Source organism: Balaenoptera physalus, assembly GCF_965194825.1.
Source record: "Balaenoptera physalus genome assembly, chromosome: 16".
In the NCBI taxonomy this organism is placed as follows: domain Eukaryota; kingdom Metazoa; phylum Chordata; class Mammalia; order Artiodactyla; family Balaenopteridae; genus Balaenoptera; species Balaenoptera physalus.
In genome coordinates, this window is record NC_138898.1 from 34924957 (window position 1) to 34936627 (window position 11671).

Here is an 11671-nt window from a genome sequence, read left to right on the forward strand (position 1 = left end):
CTTCTCCCTTCTTTTACTTGGCATTTCATTCCTCACAGATGGAGGCTTCTACTTGGTTGATTACTCCTGTTTTGGCAGTTCAGGTAAAGAGTTGTCCTGCGGGCATCACCCATGACTTTTATTCATCTGGAAGGCCTGGTTCTCCTCCTCTAAACTAAGTTAAGACTTGCCCATGATAATTTAGCCAGATTCTTGTCAGGTTAACTCTTGGTGACATACTTCTCCAGGAGAGTGTCAGTTTATCATATGGAGAGCAAGCCAGTGTGATGAATCAGTGTGACGAATCTGACAGAAAATTGTTCTAAATCTGGGCACACATACACTTCTAAAAGGCTGCTGATTGTCTCCCTAGGTATTTTTTCCGGCCATGGGATCACGATGGGCTGCTCGCAGAGGCGAGTGGGAAGTGCTGGGGGTCATGGCTGCTGGAGGCAGTCCTCGTGGGACAAGGAGTTAGGATGCAAATGTCGTTCCGGTTTCTGGGGGCTGCCGTAACAAAGTACCACAAACTGGGTAGTTTAAAACAACAGAAATTTACTCTCTCACAGTTCTGGAGGCCAGAAGTTCAAAATTAAGGTGTTGGCAGGGCTACACTCCCTCCAAAGTCAGTAGAAGAATGTCCTTCCTGCCTCTTCCAGCTCCTGGTGGCCCCAGGAGTTCCTTGGCTTGTGGCAGCATCATTCCAATCTCTGCCTCCATCTTCTCATGACCGTCTTCTTTCTATGACCCTCTCCTCTTCACACAATGTTCTTTTTATAAAGATACCAGTCATGTTGGATTAAGGGCCCACCCTACTCCAGTATGAGTAATTACCTCTGCATCAATCCTATTTCCAAATAAGGTCACATTTGGAGGAACTAGGGGTTGGAACTTCAACATATCTTTTTCTGGGGGCAAAATTCAAGCCATAACAAACAGGCCAGCTCCTGCACCCCTCAGGTGGATTAACTCTGAGCCGCATATCCTATGCCTCCTAGAACTCCCCGGGGGATTGAGCCCCAGGTGCCACAGGTGGCCTGCTCTCTAGTGCACCCTTTATGGGCTCTCTTTACCTCCCTGTCCTGCTCCTACTGGTGACCCTACTGGTGTTTCCTGGGATCACCTCCCAGATAAACCGATTGTCCTCAACTTCTCATCTCAGGGATTGCTTCTGGGAAAGCCCGACCTAAGAAACCATTCAACGGCAAGCTCAAACTCGTCTTATGGTAAATAATGTAACCACACGTTGTAATACATTGTAGTTATAACCTCTTGTGTTACTGTGTCTTGACAGAAGATACTGGGAAATGCTTAACACGTTGCAATACATGCAATGCAATATGTCTCTCCCCTTCTCTACTGCAGTCCAGTAGAAAACAAAATCATTTCCTAAATAAAGAGAATTCAAGGGGCCCAAAATGAATAGGGATTTACTTACTGGATGAGAGAAACACTGCAATGCATCAAATGCCTGCCTGGCAAGTCACACACACACACACACACACACACACACACACACACACACACACACACACACACGGTGGGCACTGCTCATGAGGAGAAGCTGCTGGCAGATGGAGCACAGCTCTGCATGGTGCCCCAGGCTTGGAAATGGTTCACACAGCTTCCTCCTGGCCCACTGCCTGGTGAGGCCCTGTGCTCTAGCACAGCTTTTCATCTTAGTTTGCTGACACTTCAGGGCAGGGGAATGTGCAGGCACGAATGACCTATCAAGGTTGCAGGAGACATCCAAGAGAATCCCACCTGAGCCTGAGCCGTGGAGCCCAGCAGAGTGCAGTTAGGACCTCTGGGTGCCACCATTTCTTTGAGGAGTCAAGGACTAACCGGGTCACTGTTTTTTCCCCCTTTAATCAAAATAATATATGTTGATGGCAAAACATTGAGTGAGTGTTATGAGTTGAATTGTGTGCCTCAAAATGATATGTTGAAGTCCTAACCCCTGGCACCTGTGAATGTGACGTTATTTGGAAATAGAGCTTCTGCAGATGCGATCTATAATAGTTACGATGGGGTCATTAGGGTGGGCCCATATCCAACATGAAGAGGGAAATTTAGATACAGATACATACAGAGAAGAATGCCATGTGAAGACAGACATACAGGGAAGAAGTCCATGTGAAGACAGTGGCAGAGACTGGAGTTATGCTGCCACCAGCCAAGAAACGCCTGGGGTCACCAGAAGCTGGAAGAGGCTAGGAAGGATTCCCCCCTAGAACTGTCAGGGGGAGTGTGGCCCTGCTGACACCTTGATTTGGAACTTCTGGCCTCTAGAATTGTGAAATAAATTTCTGTTTTAAGTCACCCAGGTGTGGTACTTTGTTAGGGCACCCTATGTACCTGATACAATGAGAAACAAATGGCCTCTGCCCCACTCCTCCCAAATCCTTCTGCAGATGCAGCCATCTATAGTTACTTTGCAGTTTTTTTTCTTACTTGAGTATTTAATTGTCACAGTCTCTAATGTTTTATCAAGTGATGGGACAGGAGGGGAGAAAGTGTCCTATCCTTACAAAATGAAAATACACAACATACCATTGTAACATATAGTATAATTGGGAGATCTCAGGTACTAAATAATTAACTAAGTGCAACAATTACTATTTTTAGCTCAGGAGCTAGTCACTTGGACACATAACAGGCCTCAATGAGAAAGTAAAGACCAAACGGAAGCGGGATGAGCCAGGTGGACACCTGGGGAAGGACACTTCAGGCGGAGGGAACAGCAGGTGCAAAGGTCCTGAGACAGGAATGTGGTTGGCACGTTTGAAGAAGAACAAGCAGGCAGCATAGGGGACAGTCATAGGGGATGAGGGTAGAGAGGTGGAAGGGTCCAGATCATGCGGGGCTTTGTAGGTCCTGGTAAGGACTTTTGCTTTAGCTATTGGAGAGTTCTCTGGAGGACTGACATGATTTGCTTTACATGATAAAAACACTGTGGCTGCTAGGTTGAGAGAAGGCTGTAGGGGAAGTGAGGGCAGAAACACAGAAACCAGCAAGGAGGCCACTGCAAAACATCCTGGCGGGTCACTGTGATGGCTTGGACCAGGGTGGTGGCACTGGGGGCGGGGAAAAGTAGTCACACTCAGGATCTGTTTTGGAGGCAGATGACAGGGAGGGCCGATGGATTTGGTGTGGCAGGAGGGAAAGAGAGGCATCAAGGATGATTCCAAGGTTTCAGTCCTGAGCAACTGGGAAGAAGGGAAGTGGGGAAGGTTGCAGGAGGGACTGGCTTAGAGGGGAGGTAAGTGGAACTCAGGTTGGGGTTTGTTAAGTTTGAGATGTAACTAGACACCCAGTGGAAGTGTTGAGTAGGGTGTATGGGCCTGGAGCTCAAGGAAGAGGGCGGCTAAAGACACGGTGTGGGAGTCACCATCACAAAGATGGTGTATAAAGCCTCAAAATGGGGTGAGATCACCTAGTGTTATATAAATGAGCCAAAGATGGCCTCTGTATATCTGCCCCAAAGTTGTTTATTTCTTCACTGTAGGCTGAGAACTGTTAACTCAAAAGCCTGTCAGTGCCAGACTCAAAATTTATACATCCATTCATTTTAAACATACCAAAGGAGCACATTTTTGGACATTCAGGGCCCATCTGCTTTGCATACCTCTGCCAAACTATACTTAGCATCTGCTGGCCATTGATAAGATAGAGCCATGTGACTACAAGACAGACCTCAATCCTTATAAGCTGTGAGACCCCTGCCCCTTGGACCTCTCTGACTCAGCGACTCCCTGCCGTGCCGCTGAGCGGCATTACCTAGACACCAAAGGCACCACCCCGACTCCCCTCTCCCTGGGAGTTCTCTTGCCCTCCTCCCCGTGAGTAGCAACGCCCTTGGTGCAGCTTCTGGACAGATTCCTGCTATGAGGAACATCCCTCCCTCCCCCGCCCTTGCAAACCTGTCAGAGCATCGTCACCACCCAATAAAAGTAGGTATGCGCTCCTGCCGCCTCATGGTTCTCTCTTTTTCTTTTATCAGTTCCCAAATCCCTTGAACATCCTACACGCAGGCAGCAAGTATAGACAAAAAAAGGGAAGAGGTGCAGTTGCTGAGCCCCGGGGCACACTGATATTTTCCCAAACATTCATCTCAGAGATGAAGAGGAACCAGCAACAGAGATGGAGGAAAAAAGGCTAAAAAGGAAGCAGGGAACCAGGAGAGGAAAACTGTCACACTGAGAGGGGTCAAATGCTGCCAATAGGTTTAGAGGACTGAGAAAGAGCTTTGGATTTCACTTTACATCTTTTTTTTTCCTGTAAATTCACTTACTGCTTTAAAGTTTTTAACTGTTTCAGCAGTTACAGGAATTTTTTTTTTTTAAATCAGAAAGAAAAATATTTACATTTTAAATACAAAAGAAAAATTTTAATTATTCTTGGTTTACCTCTAAAACCCAACCACTTACATGCTCATGATTTTTTTTTTTTTTTTTTTTTTACTAACCTATCTATACAATGTGTGCATCCTGTGTGATTACTAAGCATTTATTTACCCTTGGATTTTCTGTGTCAGGTTTACTTTGTTGTGGAGTTTCTTTTAAAAAGCTAACTGAATTTGTCCAATAAAAAGTCTCACATTTTTTGGAAAACCAGTGATGCAACATTGTTTCCAGATCCGCCTCCAAAGCTGAACTTGGGTGTTGGTACCTCTTTGAGAAGTTCAAATCCTTCACTGAATTCATTTAGCAATGATTCCTTGGTTAAATTATATTAGGTTATTAGAAAAAAAGTCTTTCACTTTTCAACATTCTGGAAAGAGATTTCACATAATGCTTCACCTCCTCAATTGCATTGTTAGGATTAAGGCTTATGGCATCAATAGTCCCTTTGGCAATACTAGTATGAAATCGAGGCAGCTTTGCAGAAAGATTCAAAAAGTCTTCTACCTTCAACTTAATAAACCTTCTTTCTCTATAATATTTCTGGAAAGCTGTATCAATTCCAGTAATGTTAGGGAAACCAAGTTCTGCCATTTCCAGTTTCACTATCAAGTACTGAAGCATCCAGTAGAATCTTGTGTTTTTGCACCTACCTTAGTCGAGCCATACCCTTTTCTCCAAATGAGATTAATCCTGTATCTCCATATTCTTGGAGACTTTGCAGTTCTCTCACTGATAATAGCATCCCAGTGCTCTTGGGTCCCCAGCCGTTGGGACGAAGCCATCCCCTCTGGGACTGCCCCTCTGACTGTGCCTGGGGCCCCAGCGCCACTGCTCTGTTCGTTCCCACCACGCTCTGAAATGCTGCCCTCCTGTTCCATTCATCGCTTCACTTAAATCTGTGATCACCACACTTTTCCTTAGAGGGCCAGATGGAACATAGTTTAGGCTTCGAAGGCCATATGGTCTCTGTCACAACTATTCAGCTTGGCTATAGCAGAAAGCAGCCATGGACAGACAATACTTGAATTAGCCTAGCCATGTTCCAATAAAACTTCATTTATGGGCACTGCAATTTGAATTTCATGTAATTTTCACATATCACAAAATTATTCTTCTTTTGCCTCCACTCCAACATTTAAAACCGGAAAAACCAGTTTTTAGCTTGAGGCCATACAAAAAAACTGGCGGTGCACCAGACTGGGACTGTGCGCTGTGGCTTGCTGACACTTGGTTTAAAGCAGGCATATTCTTTCTTATTTTTGTCTCCTCTATTCCTTGAGTCTGTCGCCTTACAGCTACTTTGTGTCACTCACAGGTGATGGAAAAGAACTGTGAGAAGCCACCTTACTTACACTTACTTGTTTGTGGAAAGTACTCCCAGAAGGCAAACAACTTTTCACTCTCACTTCCTCCACCCTCTGGATTAATTTCTCTTTTTCCAAGTGTGCTGGTTTAGAATGATAACAACATACAACATATTGAGGCCACCCATATTTTGAAACAAGTTTTCTTTAGTACCTTGTTAACTTTCTGGCAATGTGAAAATGTAATGTCTAAATCTTTCCAGTCCTGTTTTAATATCTCATTTAAATTCCAGAAGCCCAGGTTACTAATGAACTGTAAGAGGCAAAAATAAAAGGAGGGGGGGAGTACATCACATTAATTTCCTATGCTTCAAAGATTTTGCACTTCCTCAGAAAGGGTCAAAAAACAGTGGGTGCCTAATAAATGTTAATGGGGGTAATTAACAGCTTATCAGTTGCTCTTCAGGTACTCACATTTCTTGCCATCTGACCTGTATTACATAAGGCCAAGAAAAATCTGTAATTTATTTTACAAAAATTAATATTAGCCCAGAGGCAACATTCTATTTCTAGTAAAGATATCAGATGTAATTGGATCCTTTCTAGCACTAGTTAAATAGAGTCCAAAATCAGGACCATTTAGAACAACATGAATTTTAATAATCAGATTTTTAGGACATGCTTCTTAGTACTTACTATTGCTATTGTAATATTTACAATCAATGTTTTATTTTTTAAAATTAATTTTTATTGGAGTATAGTTGATTTACAATGTTGTGCCAGTTTCTGCTGCACAGCAAAGTGAACCAGTCACACATATACATATAAGCCACTCTTTTTTAGATTCTTTTCCCATATAGGTCACCACACAGCACTGAGTAGAGTTCCCTGTGCCACAGAGTAGGTTCCTATTAGTCATCCACCTTATATATAGTAGTGTGCATATGTCCGTCCCAATCTCCCAATTCACTCCCCCTTGCCCTTTTCCCCCCTGGCAACCATGAGTTGGCCCCCTATGTCTGTGACTCTCTCTCTTGTCCTGCAAACAAGTTCACCTGTACCATTTTCTTAGATTCCACATACAAGCAATATCATATGATATTTGTCTTTCTCTGATTTATTTCACTCAGCATGACAATCTCCAACAACAAATGCTTTAAAACAAAATGCACACGCCCTACTTTTTCTTCAAAAGTTTATACATATTAAAAAAGAATATATTTTTGGCTTTTCCATATACAACCAATAAATGAATGATTACGCATTAAGATCTGGTTCATATGAGGGAATTCCCTGGCGGTCCAGTGGTTAGGGCTCCTAGCTTCCACTGCAGGGGGCCTGGGTTCGATCCCTGGTCAGGGAATTAAGATACCGCAAGCCGTGCAGCGCGGCCAAAAAAAAAAAAAAAAGATCTGCTTCATATGGGAGAGGGGACCAAGATGGCAACATAGAAGGGTCCTGAACTCCCTCATCCCTCATTCGGATACACCAAATGTACAGCTACACACAGAGCAATCCCCTCTGAGAGAAATCCAGAAACTAGCTGAGTGATTCCTACACATCAGACAGATGAGAAAAGCCACATCAAATCCAGTAAGAGAGGCTGAGACACTCTCCACTTCATCCTTGGCACGGCACTGTACAGTTGAGAGGAAAATGCCAAGCCCAACTCCCAGCCTCTCCCTGAGGAGCACAGGGTTTGGACCACAACATAGCACCCCAACATTTAAGAGTCCCACTCAAGGAACGAACGGGCCTCCTAAAGACCTAGCTCTGAAAGCCAAGGCAGTTTAGGTCCGTGAGACACACAGGACTGTAGCAAACAAAGTAGCAGTTCTTAATGGCAACCAAACATTTGCTGCTGTGGCCACCCCCCGGGGCTCAGTGCAGAAGTAGCAGAGAACAACACCCATCTCCCAGCCTTTCCCTGAGGGTGCGACTACACACTTTACAAGGTGCTGCTTGAGCGCTAGGCTTCTAATTTAGCACACATTTAGGGACTGGCTGTGATCCAGGGCCACGGAAGTCTATGAGCACTTTCCCTACTTTCCACCTCTGGTTTGCCCCAACATTATCCGATTGCCAACCTCTCTGGAAGGAGCTTGTACACGTGTCTGGCACCCCAGCTGCCTCCCAAGGAATAGAACCCCAAATCTAATAGCCAATGAGAACTGCATTCACGAGTCCCACAGGACTTTAGCAAAGAAGTTTTTATATGGGTGCAGGAGCACCCCCTGCAGCTACACATCTGGGTTCAGTGTAGAGGGAGCAGGCAAAATTGCTCACCTCCTAGTTTCTCCCCGGAAAGGGCTTAACTACATACTTTCCCAGCTGCTGCCTGAGGATCCACTTCTAATCAGCCTGCATCTAGGTGTGACAGCAATCCTCCCCTTTGGGATACTGATGGGTCTTGGCACACCCTCAATTACTGGGAGCCACTAAGAACAAAGTCAGGGGTACTTAACAGCTTATCAGTTGCTCTTCAAGTAGCTTGGAGATCAGAAAGTCTTGAGAGACAACCAAGAGCTCAGACTGGGCTAATTGATGAGGTTTATCTCCTATATGAGACCATTCTGTCAAGACTGTGAGAGGTGGCTATTGTATCTAATGTGCAGGCACCAAGACTGAGAGTGAAGGAAAATAAACAGAGGAATATGTTCTAAACAAAAGAACAAGCAAAATCTCCAGAAACAGATCTTAATGGAAGAGATAAGTGATTTACCTGATAGAGTTCAAAATAATGGTCATAAAGATGCCCACCAAGGTCAGGAGAGCAATTCATAAATAAAGTGAGAACTTCAAAACAGATAGAAAATAAAAGTACCAAACAGAATAATTGAATATTGAATAATACAATAACTAAACTGAAAAATTCGACAGAGGGGTTCATAGCAGGCTCAATCAAACAGAAGAAAGGAGCAATGAACTCAAAGACAGTCCAGTGGATTTCATCCAGTCAGAGCAACAAAAAGAAAAAATGAATGAAAAAGAGTGAACATAGCTCAGGAAACCTGAGACACCATCAAGTGGACCAATATACACATTATAGAGGTCCCAGGAGAAGAGAGAGAGAAAGGAGCAGAAAGCTTATTCAAATAAATAATGGCTGAAAAGTTCCCTAACTTGGAGAAAAAAAAAAAAACAGACATCCAGATAAAGGAAACTCAAAGAGTACCAAATAAGATGAACCTATACTGACACACATTATGATTAAATTGTCAAAAGTTAAAGGCAAGGAGAGAGACTTAAAAGCAACAAGAGAAAAGCAACTTGTTACCTACAAGAGAACCCCCATAAGACTACAAGTAGATTTTTCAGCAGAAACTTTACAGGCCAGAAACAAGTGGGATGATATATTCAAAGTACTGAAAGAAAAAACTGCCAACCAAGAATACTATATGCAGCAAAGTTGTCCTTCAGAATTGAAGGATAGAATTTTCCAGACAAACAAAAGCTGAAGTTTATCACCACTAGATCAGCCTTACAAGAAATGCTAAAGGGAGTTTTTCAAGCTGAAATGAAAGCTACTAATAAGCTATTTAGTAACATGAGAACATATGAAAGTATAAAATTCACTGACAAAGGTAAAATATATAGTTAAATTCAGAATACGCTAATATTGTAATAGTGGTGGGTAAGTCACATATAAAGACAAAAGTATTAAAAATAAGTATAACTACAATAATTTATTAATGGACACACAACATGAAAAAGACAAAACATCAAAAATACAAAATGTAGGGGGAGTGTAAAAACGTAGACTTTTTGTATGTGAACATATATCCAAAGAAAATGAAATCAGTATCTTGAAGAGATAGTTGCACTCCCGTGTTCATTGCAGCATTATTCACAACAAACAAGATATGGAAACAACCTAAATGTCCACCAACAGATGAATGGATAAAGATGTGGCATATATATACATTGGAATATTATTCAGCCATGAGAAAGAGGGAAATCCTGCCACTTGTGACAACATGGATAGACTCTGAGGGCATTATGCTAAGTGAAATAAGCCAAAGACAAATACTGTATGATGTCACTTATATGTGGAATCTAAAAAAATCAAACTCATAGAAACAAAGTAAAATGGTGATTGCCAGGGGCTGTGGGGTGGGGGAAATGGGGAGATACTGGTCACAAGGCACAAACTTTCAGTTATAAGATGAATACATTCCGGCGATTTAACGTAGAGCATAGTGATTATAATTAACCACAATTATATACCTGAAAGTTGCTAAGAGAGTACATTTTTAATGTTCTCGCCCCCAACCCAAATGGTATGTCACAGGTAGAGGTGTTAGCTAATGCTATAGTGGTAATAATTCTGCAATATATAACTGCATCAAATCAACACACTGAACACCTTAAATTCACACAATGTTATATGTCAATTACAACTCAATAAAACTTCATACAATTTTAATGTACCTCTATGCTAAAAAAATCTTCTAACTGGCACCACTGTATATTTCCAAGTACCCTAATCCAACGGAGAAGTAAGATGGACATTACATAATGATTTTGTCTTTACTTTTTGATGGCCACTCATTAAAGTTCTATTTCACATAGCTCTCCTGGTGACTGGATGTCTAGTAGTCATAGAATTACCCACTCATCTGCTCCAAAGGTGGATATCCAGTTTATAAACAAGACACTCTTGATGTGTGTGTATACACAGAAGTGTTTCTCAAGGAGTGGGTCCCGGTCCAGCAGCACTAGTGTCACCTGGAAACTTAGAAATGCAAATTTCCTGCCCCATCGCAGACTTAATACTTAGAAACTCAGTGGAGCCCAGCAATATGTGTTTTAATAAGCCCCCAGGGGATTCTGGTGCACACTATATTTTCAAACCACTGAATTAAATCATCAGTACTCAAAGATGAAGTAAATTACATGAATGAGAAAACATAACAAGTAAAGGTTAACTCTGAGTTAACCTGGTGCAAAAGTCCACAAGTCAACTCCAGGGGCAGCTATATGGGTGCACAGGGCCTTGGCAGTGCAGACCCCCACACTGAATGGAATGAGATGGGACTTGAAAACTGGTTGAGTTTCAAGTAGGAGATGGTTCTAACAACAGTGACCAGTGGAGACCAGCCACTACTGAATCTAGTCTGTGCATATATTGTGTTCTCTTTGACCAAACTTGACTGGTTGCATGTTGAGTGACAACTGTTTGCAAGGACACGTTCAGTGACATGCCAATCCAGGCATGTTTTCTTACAAAGACCATGTGTCACAATCAGCTGAAAGCCAATGAATGCGGCATCACTGAGAGCATCATTCATGTAAGTCAGACGGATCATAGTAGGAAATGCTTTTATTCTTTAAAAGCAATTGTTTTAAGAAAAAGGAATCAGAACTGTAGTTGCTGGTAATCACACTGGCCATTTTTAGAATAGTACATGCTATTAGGAAAAAGCAATTTCTTTTTTTTCTTCTGAGATGCTCCTTGCTGGATGATCTGCATCTATTCTATAACAACATGAACAATACACACGATGAGCATGTTTAGTGAGCAAGACTCAGACTCTCAATGGGCAAGAGCCGTGGCTTCCTCTAAACACTTTTCTTGGCTGCAGATGACCGAATAATTTAATTACACTGTTTCAGAGCTTAGAAAGGCTAACCACCTAGTCATGCCAGAGCTCAACAAACCAGCATTAATAATCACCAAAAAAAGGCACTTTAAAATACATTTGACAAGGAGTGACACTAATGCTACGAGGACTGGTCTAAGCCCTGCACTAAACTTTGTTACAGTTCATATGGACAGTGTGTTCTGTCTGTCTCCATGTGGATGTGTGTGCACATATAAATATATGCATGTATGCGCATATACCAACATCCATATACATGTATCTATCTATCTCCATAAGTCTCTGGGGAGGGAAAAAACCATTTGTTTCCTTTAATAGTACACAAAAATTCTAGTCACTTTATTTGGAACAAAGAATGAGAGGACTGGCAAATTAATTC

The 11671-nt window shown here is 42.4% G+C and overlaps 1 pseudogene across 1 annotated transcript; it reads right to left on the reverse strand.

Moving 5' to 3' along the window:
- Positions 1 to 3430: 3430 nt before the first annotated feature.
- LOC309644493 (EEF1A lysine methyltransferase 2 pseudogene) lies at positions 3431 to 11634 on the reverse strand (annotated as a pseudogene). Its single transcript has one exon. The product of its transcript is annotated as an EEF1A lysine methyltransferase 2 pseudogene (transcript).
- Positions 11635 to 11671: the final 37 nt, after the last annotated feature.